Here is a 25,177-nt window from a genome sequence, read left to right on the forward strand (position 1 = left end):
TAAACTCCATGGAAATCATGAAATTTTGTCTACTCTTACAACCTCCTACATTTTCCTCCCAAAATATAAACTAAAAATAAAGACCCAATTTGACAATAAATGCTAAACCTGCAATTCTAAAGTTCTAGTAATTGTATATACAGTATTTCTGGCTATTGATGTAATCCTGAAAAAAAGTGACTAGTAATGGGAGCTTTAAAATACTGAAATATATCTTAAAAACTGACTACATAGACATGATTTAAATAGCAAGGAATATAAACTTGCTTCTTTATGGACTATATTTTATCTCTTTGTTTGGGGCGATTATTTATTCCATGAAAATTTTACTTAGCTTATTCAATTCATTCTGTAAAAATCTCATTACAGGATGAATGGCACATTACTAATTTACTGTAGCAATTAGGCAGCAGATATTGATTATCAGCATATAAAATGAATAACATGTAAAACAGAGACCAGATCATTACAATATAATGTCATCAATCAAAAAAATATGTCTTCAATGTTTCAATTTCACCACTAGAGCATTGCAAAGTTTCCTGTAATTCATAGAACGACTAAAGTAATTGATATATAAAGGATTGATCATGTTCTAGACATATGACTCTGTGAAGCTTCTAGAAAGTATAAAGGATGTATTATCTCCTCACTTCTCCCTGCCAAACCAGATACCTTCCCACCTTAAAACCCTCCTCAATTTTTTTCTTCTCCCATATGTCTTGTATGAACAGTTCTACCTCATAGCAATAACCATTTCACTGTGTATCTCATCCCACAGACACAAGACAATATGTGTATATGTAGTATGGACATGGACATTTGTTGATACACGTGTGTTGTGTGTGTATAAATAAATATATATATATATAAAAGAATCCATGTGTTTTGAAATCTTCTAAGTAAGTTTTTCCCTCTTGATTGTGATTGTTTGCTTGTCAAATTTATTATTTATTTTAAATATTATTTTCTTTTTTAAATTTGGAGTTCTGAATTCACTTCCTTCCTCCCATCTTTTCCCCATACTCTAAAAAGCCAACATTATCATATCAATCATACATATGGAATCATGTAAATCATTTTTTCATATTGGCTATACTGCACAAAAATGAAAGAAAAATCACACTCCTATTTATACTAAATTCATCAGTTCTCTCTCTCTCTTTGAAGGTAAATACTGTTTTTGATCATGAGTCTTTGGAACTGTCTTGGATCTTTGTACTGATCAGAGTAGCCAATTCTTTTGCAATTGACCATCATTACAATATTGTTGTTACTCTGCAAATGATTTCCCCATTCTTCTCAATTTGCTTTAAATCATTTCATAGAGCCCTGTCATGTTTTTTTCTGAAATCAGTTTCTGAATTTTCTGAAATCATCCCCCTTATTTCTCATATCACAATTGTATTCCATCACATTCCATCACAATGTTCCAATCACAATACCCCAATGCTCATTCAGTCGTTCTCAAACTGACCAACATCCCCTCAACTTCCTTTCTTTTTGCCATCACAAAAACAGTATCTATAAATTTTGTTACTTTTTCTTTTATTTCTTATAACATAGAAGTGTTGTGGCTGGATCAAAGAATATGTATAGTTTTATAGCTTTGGGGGCATACATCTTATTGTTCTCCAGAAAGCTTCAACTAATTCACAACTCTAACAGTTTATCACTATACTTATTTTCCTTCATTCCCTCCAGCATCTGTTTTTTTTTTTTTTTTTTTTTTTTTTCTGATATGTTTGAAGTGGTACCTTAGAGTTGTTTCAACTTTCCTTTCTCTCATCAAAGGTGGTTTAGAGGATTGTGTTCTTCTGACAACAGATAGCTTGTACTTTTTTTCTTAATACTGGTTATTCAAAACTTTCAATGATATCACCCCCAACCAAAAATTAAACTCGAAATACAAAAATTAAAAGGAGAAATCAATAAAATTGAAAGTAAAAAAACTATTGAATTAATAAATAAAACCAAGAGTTGGTTTTATGAAAAAGCCAATAAAATAGATAAACCTTTGGTAAATTTGATCAAAAAAAAAGAAAGAGGAAAATCAAATTGATAGTCTTACAAATGAAAAGGGGGATCTTTCCACCAATGAAGAGGAAATTAGAGAAATAATAAGGAGTTACTTTGCGCAACTTTATGCCAATAAATTTGATAACTTAAGTGAAATGGATGACTTTCTCCAAAAATATAGGCTCCCTAGATTAACAGAGGAGGAGATAAATTGCTTAAATAGTCCCATTTCAGAAAAAGAAATAGAACAAGCTATTAATCAACTCCCCAGGAAAAAATCCCCAGGGCCAGATGGATTCACATGTGAATTCTACCAAACATTTAAAGAACAATTAGCCCCAATGCTATATAAACTATTTGAAAAAATAGGGGATGAAGGAGTCCTACCAAACTCCTTTTATGACACAGACATGGTACTGATACCTAAACCTGGTAGATCGAAAACTGAGAAAGAAAATTATAGACCAATCTCCTTAATGAATATTGATGCTAAAATCTTAAATAAGATATTAGCAAAAAGACTTCAGAAAATCATCTCCAAGATAATACACTATGATCAAGTAGGATTTATTCCAGGAATGCAGGGCTGGTTTAATATTAGGAAAACTATTAATATAATTGACCATATTAATAATCAAATTAATAAGAACCATATGATCATCTCAATAGATGCAGAAAAAGCATTTGACAAAATCCAACATCCATTCCTACTAAAAACTCTTGAGAGTATAGGAATAAATGGATTATTCCTTAGAATAATCAGGAGTATATATTTAAGACCGTCAGTAAGCATAATATGCAATAGAAATAAACTGCAACCTTTCCCAGTAAGATCAGGAGTGAAACAAGGTTGCCCACTATCACCATTACTATTCAATATAGTACTAGAAACGCTAGCCTCGGCAATAAGAGCCGAGAAAGAGATTCAAGGAATTAGAGTAGGAAATGAGGAAATCAAACTATCACTTTTTGCAGATGACATGATGGTATACTTAGAGAACCCCAAAGACTCTGCTAAAAAGCTACTAGAAATAATTCAAAATTTCAGCAAAGTGGCAGGATACAAAATAAATCCACATAAATCCTCGGCATTTTTATATATCACTAACAAAATGCAACAGCAAGAGATACAAAGAGAAATTCCATTCCAAACAAATGTTGAGAGTATAAAATATTTGGGAATCCATCTACCAAAGAAAAGTCAGGAATTATATGAGAAAAATTACAAAACACTTGCCACAAAAATAAAATCAGATTTAAATAATTGGAAAGACATTCAGTGCTCTTGGATAGGCCGAGCGAATATAATAAAGATGACAATACTCCCCAAACTAATCTATTTATTTAGTGCTATACCAATCAGACTCCCAAGAAACTATTTTAATGACCTAGAAAAAATAACAACAAAATTCATATGGAAGAATAAAAGGTCGAGAATTGCAAGGGAACTAATGAAAAAAAACTCAGAGGAAGGTGGTCTAAGTGTACCTGATCTAAAGCTATATTATATAGCAGCAGTCACCAAAACCATTTGGTATTGGCTACGAAATAGACCGGTAGATCAGTGGAACAGATTAGATACAAAGGACAAAAAAGGATACATCTATAGCAATCTAATCTTTGACAAACCCAAAGATTCCAACATTAGGGATAAAAATTCATTATTCGGAAAAAACTGTTGGGAAAACTGGAAATTAGTATGGCAGAAATTAGATATGGATCCACACTTAACACCATATACCAAGATAAGATCAAAATGGGTCCATGATTTAGGCATAAAGAGGGAGATAATAAATAGATTACAGGAACAGAGGATAATCTACCTCTCAGACTTGTGGAGGAGGAAGGAATTTATGACCAGAGGAGAACTAGAGATCATTATTGATCACAAAATAGAAGATTTTGATTACATCAAACTAAAAAGTTTCTGTACAAATAATACTAATGCAAACAAGATTAGAAGGGAAGTAACAAATTGGGAAAATATTTTTAAAAACAAAGGTGCTGACAAAGGTCTCATTTCTAAAATATATAGAGAACTGACCCTAATTTATAAGAAACCGAACCATTCTCCAATTGATAAATGGTCAAAGGATATGAACAGACAATTCTCAGAGGAAGAAATTGAAACTATATCCACTCACATGAAAGAGTGTTCCAAATCACTACTGATCAGAGAAATGCAAATTAAGACCACTCTGAGATACCACTACACACCTGTCAGATTGGCTAAGATGACAGGAACAAATAATGACAAATGTTGGAGGGGATGTGGGGAAACTGGGACACTAATACATTGCTGGTGGAGTTGTGAAAGAATCCAGCCATTCTGGAGAGCAATCTGGAATTATGCCCAAAAAGTTATCAAACTGTGCATACCCTTTGACCCAGCAGCGCTACTACTGGGATTATATCCCAAAGAAATACTAAAGAGCGGAAAGAGACATATATGTGCCAAAATGTTTGTGGCAGCTCTTTTTGTTGTAGCTAGAAACTGGAGGATGAATGGATGTCCATCAGTTGGAGAATGGTTGGGTAAATTGTGGTATATGAAGGTTATGGAATATTATTGCTCGGTAAGAAATGACCAGCAGGAGGAATATAGAGAGGCCTGGAGAGACTTAAATCAACTGATGCTGAGTGAAATGAGCAGAACCAGAAGATCACTGTACACTTCAACAACAATGCTGTATGAGGATGTATTCTGATGGAAGTGGAAATCTTCAACATAAAGAAGATCCAACTCACTTCCAGTTGATCAATGATGGACAGAGGTAGCTGCACCCAGAGAAGAAACACTGGGAGGGGAATGAAAATTGTTAGCACTAATATCTGTCTGCCCAGGTTGCATGTACCTTCGGATTCTAATGTTTATTGTGCAACAAGAAAATGATATTCGCACACATGTATTGTACCTAGACTATATTGTAACACATGTAAAATGTATGGGATTGCCTGTTGTCGGGGGGAGGGAATAGAGGGAGGGGGGGTAAATTGGAAAAATGAATACAAGGGATAATATTATAAAATATATATATATATATATATATATATAATAAAAAAAAAACTTTCAATGATATCAATTGGGAAAGGATCTTATTTTTATAAATTCGACTCAGTTCTCTATATATCCAAAAAAATAGATCTTTATCAAAGAAACTTCTATTCTCTCTCTCTCTCTCTCTCTCTCTCTCTCTCTCTATATATATATATATATATATATATATATATATATATATATATATATATACATATATATAGATATATAGATAGATATATAGATATAGATATAGATATATACACACATATATGTAATATAAATTTCTTCTTCTTAAAATCACTATTGTTAGATAAATGCAAATTAAGACAGCTCTGAGGTACCACTTCAACCTGTTAGGTTGGTTAAGATGACAGGAAAAGATAAGGATATATGTTAAAGGGAATGTGGGTAAACTTGGACACTGGTGCATTGTTGGGAGAGTTGTGAAAAAGAACTATGCCCAAAGGGCTATAAAATTGTACTGCCTCTTGATCATACAGTGTCTCTACTGGGTCTATATCCTAAAGAGACCAACAAGGAGGGCAAAGTACTCACAGGTGCAAAAATGTTTGTGGCAGCCCTTTTTTATAGTGGCAAAGAACAGGAAACTGAGTGGATGCCCATAGGTTGGGGAATGGCTAAATAAGTCATGGTATATGGTATATGGTACTTTACTATAAGGATTGAAGAGTAGACTGATTTCAAAAAATCCTGGAAAACTTACATGAATTGATGCTGAATAAAGTGTGCAGAGCCGAGAGAACATTGCACACAGTAAAAGCAAGATTATGTGATGATCAACTGGGCTCTTTTCAAAAGACTCAAAGTGAGGCAATTCCAATAGATTTGGGATACAAAGTGCCATCCAAAGAGAGAGCCATAGAGACTGAATGTAGGTCAAAGCACAGTATTTTCAATTTTCTATTGCTGTGGTTATTTCAGTTATCTTTGGAAATATACTGCAAGCCTTCTGATCCTTTAAAAATAGAAGCAGCTAAATTTTGGGTTATTCTGACTACCTCCATGATAATTGAAATTATTTCTTTTTATCTCCATGTAATATTTTCTCCTTGACTTGGAAGACCTGGAATTTTTTAATAATATTTCTGGGTGCATATATTTTGGGCTCTCTTTCAGGGTGTGTTCAGTGGATTCTTTCAATTTCTATTTTACCTTCTGGATCTAAAATACAGGAGAAGTTTTTTTATATATATACATTGGATATAATGTCTAAAATTTTAAAGATACTTCAATAATTCTTAAATATTTTCTTCTCAATCTATATTCCAGCTCAGTTACATTTCCTATGAGATATTTCATATCTTTGTATTTGTTTTCATCATTTTGACTTTGCTTTATTGTTTCTTGAAATGTATGATGTCATTAGCTTCCAATTGGCCAATTCTATTTTTTTTTCCTTGCCAAAGCAATTGGGGTTAAGTGACTTGTCTAGAATTACACAGCTAGGAATTTTTAAGTATCTGAGACCAAAGGAAAACTCAGATACTGTTGACCCATACTTGGCCCATATTCTAGCCACTGCACCATCTGCATGCCTCTCAATTCTGATTTTTAAGGAATTATTTACTTTAGAAAGCTTTTGTACTTCTCCATTTGGCCAATTATTTTTAAGGAGTTCTTTTCTTCAGTGAATTTTTGGCAAATCCATTTTTATTGGGCCTCTAATGCTTTTTTTCTTGTAAATTTATTTATTTTAATACATGATGCTTTATGAATCATGTTGAGAGAAAACTCAGAGCAAAAGGGAAAAACCATTGGAAGAATTTAAAAAAAAAACAGAAAAAAGAAGTGAACGTAGCATGTGTTAGTTCTTTTTCTGGAAACCTATATTGTTTTTAAAAGCAATTATTTTCTTTAAGCAATTAAGTGCCTTTTAAAACTTTAGGCCAATTCTAGTTCTTCAGGTATTATTTTCAATATTCTTTGTGCTTACTTTATCAAATTTTTAATTCTCTTATCATAATTTCCTGCATCACTCTCATTCTCTTTACCCCAATTTCTTCTCTACCACTCATCCCTCTAAAAAAATTCCTCCTGAAATTGTTTGGCTTGTATTCAATTGATATTTTTCTTTGAGACTTTTAGTGTATTTGTTTTCATTTTATTTTCTTCTTTTGAATTTGTGTCTTGGTTTTCTATGTCACCATAGTAGGTTTTAATAAATGTTCTTTTTTGTAATTTCTTGTCATTGTGCTTTATAAAGTTTGACTCTTTCACTTGTGGGTAGGCACTGGCCCAAGGTTTAGGCTCTTACATGTTGCTGTTTTCAGAGCTAGTTTTTTTTTTTTGTTTGTTTCTCCAAGTTTTTGATGCTTCAAGATATTGTGATGTGGAAAGAAGTGTGATCACTGCTTTCCTGTTCTGTGTTCTGACCTTTATTCAGATAGTGTATCCCAGCAGACAGTCACAAGCACTAACACTCACATTTTGATTCTGAACCTGTTAGCAGGTCTCCTATTTCCCTGCTGCTATAAATACTAGTACTCCTTTTGGCCTGGACCTGCAACCAGGGCTTTTGCTTTCCTGAGACTAGCCCACAAGTGTTTTTCTCCTCCCTAAAATTGTGACTCAGAACTATACATGGACAAAAGAGTTGCCAATCAGTGTCAGATACACCTACTTCCAACAAAAGATCTCTTTTAAGCTCTTTCTGATGAGTTGTCTGACCCTTCACTAACCATCTCTGGGTTGAGAGCTCCTAAAGCAATTGCTGGGACTGCTATTGCTATTCATCTACACTCCAGACATGTCCCCATCACTGCCTCTCTCTTGCAAAACTGATTTGTCGATGGCTGGGAAAATGGTGCACCCCAACCTTTTGCTGGCTTAGCCATTCCAACACGTGATTTGAAACCACTATAAAGATGTTTGAAAAGGAAAGTTGAGAAAGTGTCTCTCGGTTTCCGCTTCTAATCTTCCATATTGGCTACTCTGGATTGCTGCTATTCTTTATGACCCCATTTAGATAGTGAAGGGGTTTGCCATTTCCTTCTCCAGCTCATTTCTATAGATGAGGAAATTGAGGCAATCACAGTTATGTGATTTTCCCAGAGTTAAAAAGCTAGTACCAGAGATAACTAACAAAAATGAGTCTGTTTCCATGTCTGACATTCTTCTCACTGAACCTAAGTGCCACTCAATCTTATATTTATAAAGAACAGCGATCGTGTCATTTCTCCGCCTCTCAGATTGACTTAATATGTAAGATACTATAATTAATCCTCACTAAATTTATTTATTCACCATCAATCAAATATATACTATTTCTAAAGCAAAATGTACAATTTAGGAGCTACATTTAAGGACTGTATTACAAAAAAAGCTAATTCAGTTAGAAGTATTGTCTAAAGTTGGATTGCTTCTGAACTTCATGAAAATTGAGAAAAAAGGCTCATAGTGAATGACAAGATTTTACAATTGCTAGGTCAAACATTTGAAAGGGAAGGCATTGAGTAGAAAATAAAACTGAAGCAAGTATCACACTTACTGGAAAGAAGAAAGAATAAATTGCTATGAGGTACATATAAAGTAGTTACAAGTCACTGGAGAGGATCCAGAAAACTTTAAAAGAGAAGTAATTGTTGAGCAATGATGGTAGTGAAAAGACCCTAAAGTTGAAATGGAGGAAAAGTGGTCTGCCATTTCCTTTTTTCATATTCTGTATTTCCAAGAGTATTAGAGAAGATGCAATTAGCCTTGAATATGTTGATAAGAGAGCTGGTCTCTTTAGCAAAATAAATAAATAAACAAATAAAATATATATAAAAAAATCTGGGTTTCAATAAATAAGGGGGATGAAATGAAAGAGCTTCAGGATAAAGGAATAGCTTCTTAACAGTAGCCATCACAGTTAGAAGAAGTTGCAGCTTGGAAAGGGCTGGGACTGAATTGACTAGAGGGGATGGTAGATAGTTCCTATTATTACTCTGGCCACTTATCTCCAAAGATCCAACGTTTGTGGTTTCCTAGGGGACCGATGCAGGGCAGCCCAGAAGCTATGTGAATAACTGGCTTAACAAAACAGCCAGCTTTCTCCCAGTGCAATTTGTGGTGGTAGAAGTGGTAGAAGTGTGCCAGCTCCTCCATGGATATTACTGCCCAGAGCAAAGTCCTTTTGGCTCTGATTAAGTTGAGCTCTACTTGAACATAAATTTGCTTAATTGACTGCCTGATCAAGGCTGTGTAAATGGCCATCAACAAAATTATGAAAGATTATAACTTTATGAGGGAACATGGGGTTCAGTAGGTTTACTACAGGTTTTTGTGATACTGTCCATTGTTTTCAATGAGACACCATGTTGATGTCACCTTCGTGACCATAAATCTAAGGTACTAACTGTGAAATTAATATGTCACAGTGGATGGAATATATTATTGATTTCAAAATACACTCGTGTTCAATGACACCTTCAGAGAGTGCAGCCTTAGGGATTCACCAGAATATGAGGTCACACATAAGCACATGAAACTAGCAGCTAGTTTATTTAAGTTATTCTTCCCTTTAAATCAATCAGAAAGTAGATTTTATACTAAATAGTTATATTTAGACACAAGTAGATGTGCCCTAATGTCTTACTTTAACTGTTTTTTCATTATGCCTTCTGTGATAAATTGGAGATAAGATTGTTTTTTAAGGCAGAAAGTTCTGCGTTCAAGCGCTATATCTGACATAGAATAACTGTCCAATGCCAGACAAGTCTTAAATTCTCTGGGTCTAGACAATACTTTCAGAATAAAAGTTGGAGATCAGCACCAATCTCCATTAACAGAAGGGTTTTCTACACTGGTAGGTAATTCTACGTACCAGTGAAATGACAGATCTGGACTAAGTCAATTGGTCAATGGATCATGACCTAAATTCAAATCTGGCTTCAGATATTGACAAGCTGTGTGACTCTAAGCAAGCTAATAAACTTTTGTTTGCCATAGTTTCCTCAAATGAAAACTGTATTCACAGCATCTATCTTACAGCATTACTGTAATCCTCAAATGGGATATTTGTGAAACATTTAGAATAGTGTTTGGTGCAGAGTAGGCATTCATTAAATGTATATTCACTTTTCCTCCAATTTTTTTACATAAAGAAGATCTTCTGATCTGGGTCTTTCAAATGCTTTAGGGAAAAACAAACAAACAAACAAAACAAAAAACAAACAACAACAAAAAAAAAAAAAAAAAAAAAAAACAAAGGACATTCCAGAACTGTGCTGCCTTGTTTTTCCTATTATTCTCCCAGTCACTTTCTCATTTGATCCAAAATAATGAAATGGTCTATGAAAATATGTGGACATAAATTTGTTTTTGTTTGTTTTAAATGTATCAGTAGGTAGAGAACCACCTACTGTCTTACTATTATGTGGTTTTAAAAATTACATTTTCAAGTAATTAAAATTGTCCATTTTATCTTTTTTGATAACTTAGCATTTTTGTCACAATTTTCTTATTTTCATAATTCACATAAGAAAACAATAAAAGTACCAAGGTATCTGTATATAGATAGACAGACAACACCCACCTCATATTTATGTTTTTGGTCGTTTCAATCTTTGCTAAATATTCATGATCGTGTTTGGTATTTTCTTAGCAAAGATATTAGAATGGTAAGCATTTCCTTTTTATGTTAATTTTTATGGCTGAAGAAATTGACGCAAATAGAGTAAAGTGACTTGTCCATGGTCACACAACTACTAAGTATCTGAAGCCAGATTTGAATTTGGGAAGATGAGTTTTCCCAACTCCAGGCCTGGCATTCTTTCCAGGACACTATCAAGCCATCCACATATATTTTTCTATATGCTTAAATTGTACAGGGACATAGGTGTGTTAACAATTCTTTTTTATTGAATGTCTGATTTTTGATAAATATTAAGGTCACCTTGAAGAAAAAAAAATAACTGAATACCTAATCTCAGAATCTGGGAATTTGGTGCTTATTGTCAGTTTTACACAGATGTAAATCCAATGAGGCTGTTTACTTTTCCCATCCATTCTCTCTTATCTATTGTTGCTCATCATCATGACCATCATATCACAGTTAATATACAAGGATACTAAAATCATTTGTGCCATATGATCTGCCAAATTATTCTCTTCCTGTTATCTCTTTGCTAACAATGTATACTGTAGTGCTAACTTGGAAAAACTGTAGGAGCAGGATCCATAGCAAACAGCAGAGCATCTTAAAGCACACCAGACAAATGTTTCCATAGCTTTTGCCCTTAAATAAAAAATACACTCTAAGGCTTTATATCTGTCTTTCATCAACAGAAAATGGGAGAGCAGGAATGAAGGAAAAGTTGCACAGATAAAATATTATAAAACAGAATTGTTAAGAATTCCTCTGGTTCAAAATTATTTTCTAAGTCTGTGTAGAAATAAGAACTATCTTCTTCCAAATAAGTTTTATAGCAAATGTCTTAATGATTCCAATTAAAATAATTATTTAAAAACAAAATAAAGTCAACAACAATACTGTATGATGATCAATTCTGATGGATGTAGCCATTTTCAGCAATGAGATGAACCAAATCAGTTCCAATAGAGCAGTAATGAACTGAACCAACTACACCCAGCAAAAGAACTCTGAAAGATGACTATGAGCATTACGTAGAATTCCCAATCCCTCTATTTTTGTCCACCTGAATTTCTGATTTCCTTCACAGGCTAATTGTATACTATTTCAAAGTCAGATTCTTTTTGTACAGCAAAACAACTGTTTGGACATGTATACATATATTGTATTTAATTTATGCTCTAACATATTTCACATGTATTGGTCAACCTTCCATGGGGGGGAAGGAGAGGAAAAAATTAGAACAAAAGGTTTGGCAATTGTTAATTGTGAAATTACCCATGCATATATCTGATAAATAAAAACTATTATAATTAAAAAAAATAAAAACAAAATAAAGGACAAATTCACTGCAGTGTAAAAAAACACAGGGTTTATAAAAACGGGATTTTAAGGAGTAGAAAGTGTTCTGGCCTGGGTACACTGGGATCAGATCCTGCTACTGACTTTTACTGTATGATAATGGCTAAATCATGTACTATACTCTCTTTAAATTTCAAATTTTTCATTATAAGTAAAGATAAGAAAGGCTATAGGACCTACATCATGTGCTTGTTCTGAAATAGAAGGATATAAGCTATATAAAGTGCTTTATAACTGTTAAAGGGCTATTGTATAAATGTATTATTGAGTCCAAATTTAGTAAATAGAGACACATATTAAAAAAGAAATGTTGTATGGGATATTACTTTTTAAAATCAACAGTCATTAATGATATCTGTAGTTTTTCTTTACTTCCCTGGTTTAGTTATTAGGATGGTATTTGTTTCTTTTTTATTGTTTAATTTTTTCTGGTAATAACATGTATAAGAACTTTTAAAATACATTTCTTTCTGAATCATGCTGGGGGAAAAAACTCAGAATAAAAAAGCAAAACCACAAGAAGAAAAAAAACCAGGAAAAAAATGTAAACATAGCATGTGTTGATTTACATTCAATCTCCTTAGTTCTTTTTCTGGATGCAGGTAGCATTTTCCTTGGATTGCCTTGGATCACTGAACTACTGAGAAGAACCAAGTCTTTTGTAGCTGATCATCACACAGTCTTGCTGTTATCATATACAGTGTATTCCTGCTTCTCCTTATTCTGTTCATGTAAACATTTTCAGTCCTTTCTAAATTCATCTTGTTCATCATTTTTATGTAACAATAATATCCCAATACCTTCATATACTACATTTTTTTCAGCCATTGCTAATTGATGGACATTTACTCATTTTCCAATTCTTTGCTATCACAAAAAGAGCTGCTACAAATATTTTTGAACATGTGGGTCCTTTTCCCTTTTTTATGATTTCCTTGGGATACAGATCCAGTAGAGACTGCTGGATCAAAGGGTATACATAGTGTGATAGCTTTTTGGGCTTCATTCCAAGTTGTTTTCCAGAATGGTTTGATCATTTCACAATTCCACCAACAATGTATTAGTTTCCCAGTTTTTCCACACCTTCTCTAACATTTATCATTCATTATGTTTTCCTGTCATCTTGGCAAATAGAGGTTGGAGGTGGTACCTCAGAGATGTTTTAATTTGCAATTCTCAAATGAAGAGTTTTTTTGAACATTTTTTCATACGACTATAGATAGCTTTAATTTCATCACCTGAAAATTGTTTGTTCATACACTAACCATTTATCAATTGGGGAATGATTTGTATATTTATAAATTTGTCATGTTTTTTATATATTTGAGAAATGTGCCCCTTAACAGAAACTATGGCTATAAAATGTTCCCCTGTTTATACATCTTTTTTAATCTTGTTGATGTTGGGGTTTTTTGTGCAAAAACTTTTAAATCAAAGTTGTCCATTTTGCATTTCATAATATGCCCTAGTACTTCTTTGGTCAAGAGTTCCTCTTTTCTTTAAAGATCTGATAGGTAAATGATTCCTTGGTCTCCTAATTTGCTTATGGTATTATCCCTTATGCTCAAATCATGTAACCATTTTGATCTTGACTTGGTGTGAGAAATAGGTCTATGCTAAGTCTCTGGCATTATTTTCTAATTTTCCTAGCAATTTTTGTCAAAGAGTGATTTTTTTATCCTAGAAACTGGAGTCTGGAGGTTTATCAAAAAGGTAACTATAGGTCTTGATTATTACATCATGTGTATCTCATTTACTCCACTACTGTATTTCTTAGTCAGTACCAAATGATTTTGATGACTGATGCTTTATAATATAGTTTTCAGTCTGGTATTGCTAGGCCATCATCCTTTGTATTTTTTTTTTTTAATGAATTCCCTTGATTTCTTGATCTTCTATTATTCCAGATACATTTTATTTTTATTTTTTCTAGTTCTATAAAATGCTTTTTTGTTAGTTTTATTTGTATGGCACTGAATAAGTAGACCAATTTAGGGCATAATCATAATTTTTATTATGTCCATAAGCAGTTAATATTTTCACAATTTTTTAAATCTGACTTTGTTTGAGAAGTGTTTTGTAATTGTGTTCATAGAGTTCCTGGGTTTGTCTTGGCAGATAGAAGATCCAGATATTTTATGTTGTCTACAGTTATTTCAATTCTCTTTCTATATCATTCTGGTGGGCTTTGTCAGTGAGATACAGAAATTATCTAGACAGTGGACCATATTTGTTTCCTACAGTGGCTAGGAATTTACTTCTATTTTTTTCCACTTTGTAGTGTCTTTCAAATAGATATTTTCTCCTCTAGAGTCTAGATTATTTGGCCCTTCTATTTTTGGAAATTTTTTTTTCTATTTCTTGGGCATTTTCATTTTTGGAGTAATGTGGGGACAGAAGTATGTCTAAAAGTTCTGAGATAATTATTTTTATTTCTTTTTGTTTTGTTATAATTTTATCCTATTCAACAATATTTTAGAGGTTCGTTTTATCTGCCCTCTTTTTAATCAGGTCAGCTTAAAGCCTTATCAATTTTGTTAATTTTATTAGGCTTTTCAGAAAGAATACAACAATGTATCTTATGTATCATTCATTATGATCAAATTTAATTTATACCAGGGATGAAAGGATGGTTTCACACTAGGAAAATAAATGATACAATCATATTTAAGACAAATCATTCAAAACTAAAATTTTATCTGAAATAATACAGAAAAATTCTTTGGCACAATGAACTTTATATTTCTTCTAAGAAGAACCACATAAATTATTGACGCAAAATTATTTTTTCTATGGTTATAGAAGTGTTCATATGCAATGGTGTTATAATGAAAGCTTTCCCAATAAATATGGGAAGTTTTTAAAATAATTTTTGGTCCATTATTACTTGATTTATTTTAAATGGCACATGACTTAAAAAAACCATGTTATATGAATATGATTGCATATCATTTTACTCTAAAAATGGCATATATAGCAAAAACATGAAAGACTTACATTAAATAATACAAAGTGAAGTAAACAGAACCAGAGAAACAATATACACATGGACCACAGTACCATAAATAAAAGAACTGCCAGGTAACATGAAAATGAAGATTAAGAAATTACTAAGAACAAAGTTGTTTCCAAAGGTAAGATAATATACCTCTTCATTTCATTTGCAGATGAGTCCTTGATTTCTGAACACAGCAAATAATGTCAAATTTTTCAATGTATTGGTCAATTTTACTGATTTTTTTCTTTATTCTAATTTTCCTTTTTTTTCTAATTACCTTTAAGTACCTAACAACAATTAAATATTAACAATATACTATTAAGGATGATAGCAGAATGAAATAGAAATATGATCTGACAACAATTATTGAATTTAGAACTATATGCACACTATAAAAGGTGGAATGAGAAACCATAAAGGAAGTTAAGAGAATCCTTTGCTCTCATAATATTAGAAACTCCAACTAAAATTTATCATAGCATCATTGTTTAGCAACGACCTTTGAGAAAATAGCTCAGTGTCATACATTTGGACAAGTAAAACAGTCTGGCCTTTAGTTATGTTTAATGAAGAATATTTGGTAATTTTTAAAATAACATATTATAAAATTTCTCAAATATCCATTATAGTATATATAATAAACATTGAATGATAAATCTCTAAACTCTTTAAAATATTATTCAGTGCAATATGAATTAGTGCACAGCTCTAGAGATTTTGAATCTAAAAATTCAGAGTAAGAAGTGTCCACATAATAGGAAATGCTCTGTTTTTCCAGACCTAAGCCCCCCAAAACAGGCTATTTTCTGAGCTAGAAATAAGAAGGGTATGCTCACCCTCTGGAAAAATCATATAATTTTTGTATTGCTTTTATTTATATTTCTCCTGGGATTGTAGGGGAGCTGGTACTAAAGCCAACTTTCTTCTGCAGCAAGAGATGATTAATCTAATCTCCTGACATGCTAAGTGAGCTCACTAGGTGTTTCACTTTTGTTTCTTCCATACTAACTCTGGTTCTGCACCCCACAAAATGATCACAATATTCAACAACCCAAGACAGGGCTCAATAATTTTTATAACTTAGAGAATAATCCCATAAGATCCAAAAATATGTCTATCATTCCAAGAAAGGCCAATCATGGAAACTGTTTACTCAAAATATAAAAGTGACTATGTTGGGTCCCACCTTGTAAGATTATCATGGATAAAAGCCCTACCCTTCCAACAAACCATAAGCCCTTCCTCTCAGGAGGACTTAGACTTGCAAGCATTTCCCTCACTTTGAAATTAAACTTCTCTTTGATTTCTGACTCTCCTGTCTATAATCTTCTTTGTACACCTCTGGTTAACTACAATTTGGTTTCTGGATTTGGTCCAATTGACAGAAGAGAACTTAAGAGATCACTTAGTTCCACCTCCCTCTCTATCATTTTATAGATTTAAAACAAGCAAACAAACAAACAAAAAAGAAAGAAAAGATATAGGATTTCTTATCTTTATAAAGAAAAATGACAGCAAGAGTGTTCATGTTATATGACAAGAAGGACGTGAAATTTTCATTGGAAAGATGTAGGTTCAGATCTTATTCCTGTTATTTATTCTATGTGAGGGGAGAAATTTCATGATCTGAGTCTCATTTTATTCATCTATAAAATTAAATATTGGATTAGATCATCTATAATGTTTCTTTCTTCTTCAAGTCTATGGTTTCTCCTCTGAGTCACTTTATTTAGACAAAGATCACTGAGAAATACAATCCAGTGATTTGTCAAAATTGCTCTTTTATATTACATGCCCATTTTAAACTTCAAAATATCCACACAATATTTTCAAAATTACTCCTTTTGTCCCATTAAACTAAATATCAATCACAAGTATCTCACTATCAATCACAATTACTTTGATATGAATTGCAAAGTATAATCTTAGAATTAAAAGAAATTGTATAGTATCAAAACAAAACAAAAAAACATGGTAATAAAAATGTTACTTTTTTTAAATTAGTTCGCAAGCATTCCTTTTGTTTCACTTCTAAATATTTTCTACTGTGAAATAAAACAAAAACAAAATCTTCTTTAACAAAGCAAATCAAACTTCCATACAGACCATGGCTAAAAATATATATTATCACTCTATATCTGAGTCCCTTACCTCTCTGTCAGATGGTAGACAGTATTCATCGTTACCTCTTCCATGGTATTGTAATTGACCATTGAACTGATCATACTTAAATCTTTCTATTCATACCACCTTTATAATGTTTTAGTTATCATATAAATTGTTATCCACTATTATTTCTAATAAGCTTCAAATATGTGTATGTAATATATGGATATGTACATATGTATAGGTATACATGTATACACAAACACATCCACATGCTACATAATCATGTGCCTCCATCTTACTGCCTCTGAATGAATGCTACACTGAGCCAGAATAGGGTCACACCCACTTTTGAATTTAAGCCCAGAAATAAAAAAAAATACTTAATACTTTGCATCGGACCAAATAGAACATAATAACGAGAGCATTGTAGGACACCATAAGTATTCCCAAATGTCCTGAGCTTGCTTTTCTTGAGCTTCTTTGCTGTCTGATTGCCAGTACACTCCTTCCATCACTGAATCTATGACTACACTCCTCCCACATACAATTTCCATCCTCTATAATTTCTTTGACTTGGATTAAGGCGAAAAATCTTCCCTCCCTTTCCATTAACACTGAAGGAATGGAATTAATTGACAATATCCTTACAAATGAAAAGGATAAAGGACTTATTTGAAAAAGTCAATTAGTAATAAAAATACCAACCAATATGGACATGGCCTGATGTATGCTAATAAGAATTGACTGCTTTAACTATATCAGTTTCATAGGTAGATTCTATTTCTGAGTGTGTTTCTGTAGTTTCTGAATAAAAACTAGGGTAATTGCTTGATATCAGAGAATTATAGTATTGCTACATTGAAGGAAAGAGAGAAAGAAAAAATCAGTGGCTCTTTAGAAGGAATTTTCAAAAATCTTTATCTTTGTGGTGTCTCAGTAAAAAAAAAAAATTTATCTTTTTTTTTTTCTTGGAGGAAATAAATTAAGATATTAAGTTTCATTAGTGTGAGATGTTTAGAATAAAATAATCTAACAGTTGGTAGGTTGCTACAAGTCAATTAAAACTGGGGTCACTTGGGTATTTGGTTCAATTTGCTGATCCTAGAGTTACAGTATTTTTATATCTGAAGTGACTTACCTAGATAAAAGGAACTAAAAAAGCATATAAAAGCAAAGTTTTATGAGAATTATCTTGATTTTGGTACTGAGGAAGAACGCAAAGTTTATAGTGTTCCTTGGTGGGCATTTTTTTAAGATTCTGTGTAAATGCAGATAGATAATTGCACTAAATAGATACAATTGTGCTCTAATAATATTCAGCTCTTTTTTTTTTTTTAAGAACAGAAAACTTGTTACTCACTGTACTTCCTTACTGATATGATGTCTGTCCATTGGGACTTGTTCAGTGAAGTGGTCAGTTAAGGGTTGGTTGATCCTTATTGATCGATTCATACAAGTCATTCATATGTTCAAAGCAAATGAGTCTTTGAGATGACCCGGGAAAGATAGCAGAGTTCAGTCATTTATGAACAAATATTTCACAATGTACACATGAAAAAGAAGAAAACAAAGTACAGAGAATTGATATAACAAATTCTATTGAATTTAATAGTAGTCTGACAGATTAATTATTCTATAAATAATCCTCTTGAAAAGTTACCTAAAACACTATGGTTCATCTCCTAGCCCTTTACACATTCTCACTCACTCACTTTCAATGCATTATACCTATCTATATTTTAAATTTTGGTTTGTTTTGTTCTTATGGGAACTTGTTTTGTTCTTATATGCATTTCTCATGCCATTCTGTATACCTACCCAAGTTTAGGACCAGGATATGGGTTCTGATGATTGGAAGAAGCAAACAAGAACCACTTTGGAGGTATATTTGAAAGATCACTATTTTTGGATATAGAAGATCTCCAACCTCTGCACTTCCTTTGTGACTTTGAATACCACTGAACTCACCTGCTTTTTGGTTTGTACTTCTATAAAGTTATGGTGTTATAATAGATCATTTTTGAGATATACTCCATGTTAATGTCTAAAATCTTATAATGACTCCTTTCTCAGGGTGGAAGCAGAACAAAGGAAAATAAAAAGGAAAGATCCAATCAATTTTAACTTCTATTCTCTGTACCATCATTAAATGAAGTTGTGTCGCCAGAGTTAGTACATGAGTTCTCAACAACAATTATTCAGAGACTCCACAAACTTAATAAAACCTTGGGTAATTATTGGACCATGGCTATGTTGAGGAATATTAAACATTCACTCTATTTTCCTCTTTGCCCCCAATCCTTACTATTGCTTTGCATACAGAAAATGAACCACAATTGTCAATCCTTGAACTATGGGTAAGAGAGCACATTAAAAGATTGTGTGAGATTTAGATGACTGTCTTCCTAAAGGGAAACAATACCTACAGTAAGATGGCAAGTGAGATTTCTTTACTCACAGTGCAGTGTGATGGCAAACATACTGAATATTTTTGGAAAAAAAAAGCATCACTGTCAGACTGAACATTATTTAGAACATGACCTCATGTAAAGAAAAAGGTAGATTCTGACATATTTCATACTGAAAGGAACTTACTTATCCATACCATCCCCAACTTGTGTCAGAGGTTAGATTTGAACCCATTTTTCTTCCAATTGCAATATAACCCTCCATGAAATGGTTATGAACATAAGCTTTCATGTGGTTATTTGCTTTATGACACACTTTATAAAATCCTTTATTTGAATTATGTTAGATTAGTTTGAGAGGACTATTAACTAATATAGAATTTAGCTTGGTAGATCTACCTTCAGCTACCAAACGAGGGGGATTACCTAAGAAATCATGAACAAGGTGTTGTCAACCTTAAGGAACCCACACATACAGAGTTTGTTAAAAGCTTTATATATGCCCATAATTATGCTAAGTTTTATTTTAAAAAATGAAATTATTAAAAGAATAATGATTTTGCAAGATAGTGCAAAGAACAGATTTTAGATTAAATGATTTTGCATTCTGGCTATTAGTTCAGTAACCATGGACCAGTCACACTTTAATTGTCAGAGACTCAGTTTCCTTATCACCAAAAAAAAATAAATAAATAAAATAATCAACCAATTTTCAGAGTTAGATAGAAACAAAAAATTTATAAATATCAAAGACCCTAACTACATGTGAACTACTAAGCCTTAAATAATTATTTATAAATTCTGACAAACTCCTTTTATATATTTTTTTCTTTTTCTTTCTTTTCTTTTTCTCTTGCTAGGGAAGTCAATTAAACAATTGAAAGAAAGTGTCTTTCATTGAATAGTGAGAGTTACAAAACTTCATTTTCTGATGGCCTTAATAAAAACTACAGTAGTCTATGTGACTGGAGACACTGGATGGTTAATAAAAATGGGAGACAGAAACATAGGGGATAACAGAACACACTGGGAACATGAGGATGCTGAGCTACTTTTGCTTTTAAAGAACTCAGACAACTAAAGTTTAAATCACTTAGCCAATTGGGGAAATGGAGAAATGACAGAAACTTTCCAAAGTTACCATGAGAGAGAAACAGAGGTTTATGTTGGCTGTAAAGATAAAGGAAAGAAATCATGACAGTTCTCAGCCCCCATGCCTCCAATAACAATTCATGAGTGTTCCTGAGTGCTTTGAGATAGGATATTTCCACTTTTAAGACTGATCCTGGGTGGAAAATGAAATAATGGCAGTTTTCCCTTGCTTAAAAATTTCCTGGATTACTAGATCCCTTGGGAGACTTCAGAAGCCCTCTGGTGCCCTAAGGAAGATAAATGTATGACCTCAGTTATTCACTATGAGTTGTTAGGGGTATAGTTAAATGGGTCTTTATCTGAGTAACCTAACAAAAATAAGAGTTTTATTACTGGCTCATTTTAATTAAATTTTCTTGTACTAAAGGTATACTAAACTATAACTTGATTTGGTATCATTGTGGATTAGAGGGATGGAAGAAAGAATCCGAATTAGAAACAAAATTCAAATTGTGTCAAGTCTATTTTGGGATATTTTCCCAATTAGATTTTGAGGGCAGAGATAGCAAGTCAAATTTACTTTAAGTTGTAAAATATCACATGGGATAATAACTAAAGAAAAATGACTTACTTTTCTTTTATTGATATATATGTAAGTATACTGTGGTACATCATCAAAAATATGCATAAAAATAAAATTTCACCAACATGTACAGGTAACTTTATTTATGACATATACAACTAAAAAGTTGCTAGACCAACCCCATAAAAAGATGAAGAGAAATGGGTCAGCCTGAGCAGTACACCAGTATCTATGAAATATTACTCTTCATTTTTGTAATTTGCATATATATATATATATTTATATTTAGAGAAATTAAGAAAAAGTCAAGGACAACAATAGCATAAATAAGATTATACCCTTTGCTTATATTTCCCCAACAAACTTTAGCCTTTTAAAATTAGTAATGGAAAATGGACAACAGAATGCTTAGATTATCACACAATGAGATTATTGTGAAGGTAAAATGAGGTAACATTTGCTAAAATATATTGAATTGAATTAGCAATTAAAATTTCTTCTAGGAATTTCTAAAAATCATCAAAAAAAGGAATGAAAGGAAAATCCAAGAATTTTACCTTCTGCTACTCAATATATCAAGAAGAAAAAAGATTTTCCTGCAAGAATTATATGTTTAAATGCAAATAATCTATACCAAGAATATTACCAAGTAATCCTTGACTCAGCTTTTAGTCCTATTCTCCAAAGAAATGAAAAAGAAGAAAATTATACAAAGGAAAAATACAAAAATATTTATACTAGCTTTTCTGGTGGTAGAATCAAAAAAGAAACTAAGATGCATCCTTCTGTAGGTGAATGTTTAAAGAAATTGTGGAATATGAGGAATTGAGACATGAGTGTGCCATAATAAATCACAAAATGGACAATTTTAGAGAAACTGAAAATTTTTTCTGATTGTATGTGGAATGAAATGAGAAGAAAGAGCATTTGTATCAGAACAATAGTGAAAAATGATAGCGATATACTTTAATACTCATTAATAAAATCAAAAATTATGAATCTAAAAGAATGAAAATGCAATAAGTTACTAACCTTCCTACAGAGGTATGATAAATGCAGATAATGACATATATTTCCACACAAGGCTAATGTGGGATTTATTTTTCCAGTACTGTGCAATTTTATTTTACATTTTTAAAAATGTGTGTCTCTTCTTAATGGAGCAGTAGCAAAAGTCTAATTTTTATATGCTTACTTAAAATAAAAATAATATGAAGTGAAAAAATATTTAAGTAAAAACTACTACTTTTTTTTCTTTTAGACAGCTTGTGTGCTAAAGTTTCCATGATGATTTTTAAGAGCTTCTTGAGTTCTGGAAATAATGAATTATTTCTATATTTCCCTTTGGGACTATAAATATTTTTGTACATATGAATTCTGACCAGAGAACAAGTAGAGATGCTTTATTTTTTTTAAAAGAGAAGATAATTTTAAATCTGATTCCCCTTATTTTTAATAAGAAAAAAATTCTACTTTAATTCAGTTATATAACTTACACCCACTTTAAAGAAGAAAAAATGTCTTTTAGCTAGATCCTGAAGCCAATGGGAGAGTGTTAGACATTGGATCTTTCTACTACTGCCATGTCCAATATCATACACATAGAAGGAGATATGGAGTCAAGAATAACAATGAAGTTGCCATGATTTTCTAAGTAGACAGTCCAGGACGTCTTGAAAAGACCAGAAGTTGTGTTCTCCATTATTGACATACCACACCCTTGATTTCAGGAAAGGTTAGAAGATGATGTCATAGATGCTGTAATCAATCTCTACCAAATACCACTTTTAATTTCTATTTGCCTTTGCCTCTGTTTATTAGTCTTTCTGTCTCTCTCATCTCTTCTCACAAGAAAGAAGAAATACATTTTTAAATTTTCAGCATAGACTCAGAGAAATTATGAATAGACTCATGGGGTTCTAATACAAGGAAGAATCTAAACCTTTCTTGGTCATGCTGTATTCCCAGAAGATTCACTCTCAGGCTCTTGCAACATAACTAACAATTACTTTATGATGTCTAAATGTGATAATTGAGTGTTTGATCTAATGAAAAGTCAGAGAGGGGTATGAGAGCTGTTTTTAGGTAGTTGAAGGGCTGTCACGAGGGAAATGGGTTAGAGTTGTTCTGTTTTGTCCCAGGAGGAAGAATTAGGATCAGTGACTGAAACCACAGAGGCAATTTTACAAATGATGTCAGGAAAATCTTCTTAATAGTTGGAGCTTCTGGGAAGAGGAATGGAGTACCTCATGGGGAAGCAGACTCTCTGTTACTAGATTTGTCTAAGCAAAGACTTGGATGACAATGAACTAATCATTCTGTGTCACAATGAATCTTCCTGTTCAAGTATGACTTTGGCCAGACGATCAGTAATATTCCTTCCACCTCTTAACCACTATGTTCCTTAGACAAAAACAGTTTCTTGTTTCAACTTAGTTTGAAATCTATATGCTTTCATTAGTCCCCTTTTTAAGCATTATTCTCTATACCAACAAAGAGGGACTTAGGTAAAAGCCCAGGCTTCAACCACAGGATAAAACTGAATGACTCCATCCTCATAATCCATGTTTTAATTTACCTTTGGTTTCTTGAGATAAGGATGAGAAAGCAAGTTAATGTATAAACCTTATAGCTTTAGAAAAGGAAGGTTATTCCCTGCAAAGTCCTAGAAAACTTCTCTGATGGGACATGTTCAATCATGATTTAGATGAAGATATTTCCTTAGTTTTCTAAGAGCCTAGACTATTCAGGCTAATTTGAGGTTACTTTTGATTTAGAGGGAGGAGGCCGAGTTGACCAATTGAATTCATGCTTTAGCAATTAGCTGGTAATTTGGGGATTTCTTTATCATCATCTAGTGCTGCTCATTATGGGTCCACATGCCCTGAATCTCTGCTAGAAGATTGTTTTGGGAGGACTGAAATCTCCATTGCTGAATTATCTAAATGTCCAAGGGTACCCGAGTCTAGACCTAAATATAACCAACAGCCAATTATCCTATTTGTCACCATTTTACAGATAGATGGCTATGGAACACAATGGTATACAGATATATGTGGACTATGACACAACACAGTCCATGAATTACACTCCTCATCACTGCATTATGGGTTGATTTAATTATATCCTATTATACATGAATGCCTACAAAATGTGCCTCTGCATTGTATGCACAGACTGTAATCACTTTTCTTTCTTTGCTTCCTCTAGAGAATTGTTCATGGTCCTGTCTCAGTTCACAGATGAAAATCAATTTTATGATTTCATCCTGGGCGCTAATGAAAATTTGTTCAAATCACCACGTTACCATACTATTTGCCCAATTCAGCAGAAATATCTGATGAGGTTCAATCAGTTCAAGAGAAGCCCAGTTTGGAATAGCAAGGGAGTTCCAGGTCAGGGAGGAGGTGAATCAACAAAGTTGGTAAAGCATTTGCATAAATCCTGACTAGCTGGAGCCAATTTTATAAGTTCTTTACTTGTGCAGCCACTGCATATTTCATGTTTTTAAGTTAGGCATTTTACAATCTTATTTTTTTAATTTCAGTATTTTATTATTTGAAAAAATAGACTATATTTTTCAAAATTATTTTATTGCCATATAAAGCATATAACACTAGTAGGGAAGATTTCTCAGTTCATCCCTCATTCAGCTTTCAAATATGATTCCTTGACACTAAGATGATGTAATCCTCTAATTCTAGAATTGTTCTCATTTCCTAAGGGACTATTAACAAATACTTAATGTCTTTGGCTTTCATTTTCTCCCTGAAGAAAATGGGGAACATGTTTACTCCTTTTGGGGTTTAGCATAAGTTTGTAAGGTATATTGAATAAAAGCTCATTTTAAAAATATATTTCACTTGCAGTTTCTTAAGGCAACACAGAAACTTGAGATAGTCTTCAATTAGAAGGTCAATTATAAGAATCTGTCCATTTTTAGAACCTAGCAAAGGAAGTCCATCTGAAGCAA

At 32.5% G+C, this 25,177-nt stretch overlaps 1 long non-coding RNA gene across 1 annotated transcript in view; it reads right to left on the reverse strand.

Annotated features, from left to right (window-relative positions):
- LOC141547913 (uncharacterized) overlaps positions 1-18,606 on the reverse strand; it is a 122,768-nt gene extending 104,162 nt beyond the window's left edge. Inside the window, exon 1 of the long non-coding RNA XR_012483690.1 lies at positions 18,482-18,606. This is a non-coding gene — a long non-coding RNA (uncharacterized LOC141547913). The remainder of the gene's footprint in view (positions 1-18,481) is intronic.
- Between the last annotated feature and the right edge of the window lie 6,571 nt (positions 18,607-25,177).

This window comes from Sminthopsis crassicaudata, chromosome 6, assembly GCF_048593235.1.
Source record: "Sminthopsis crassicaudata isolate SCR6 chromosome 6, ASM4859323v1, whole genome shotgun sequence".
Classification (NCBI taxonomy): Eukaryota; Metazoa; Chordata; class Mammalia; order Dasyuromorphia; family Dasyuridae; genus Sminthopsis; species Sminthopsis crassicaudata.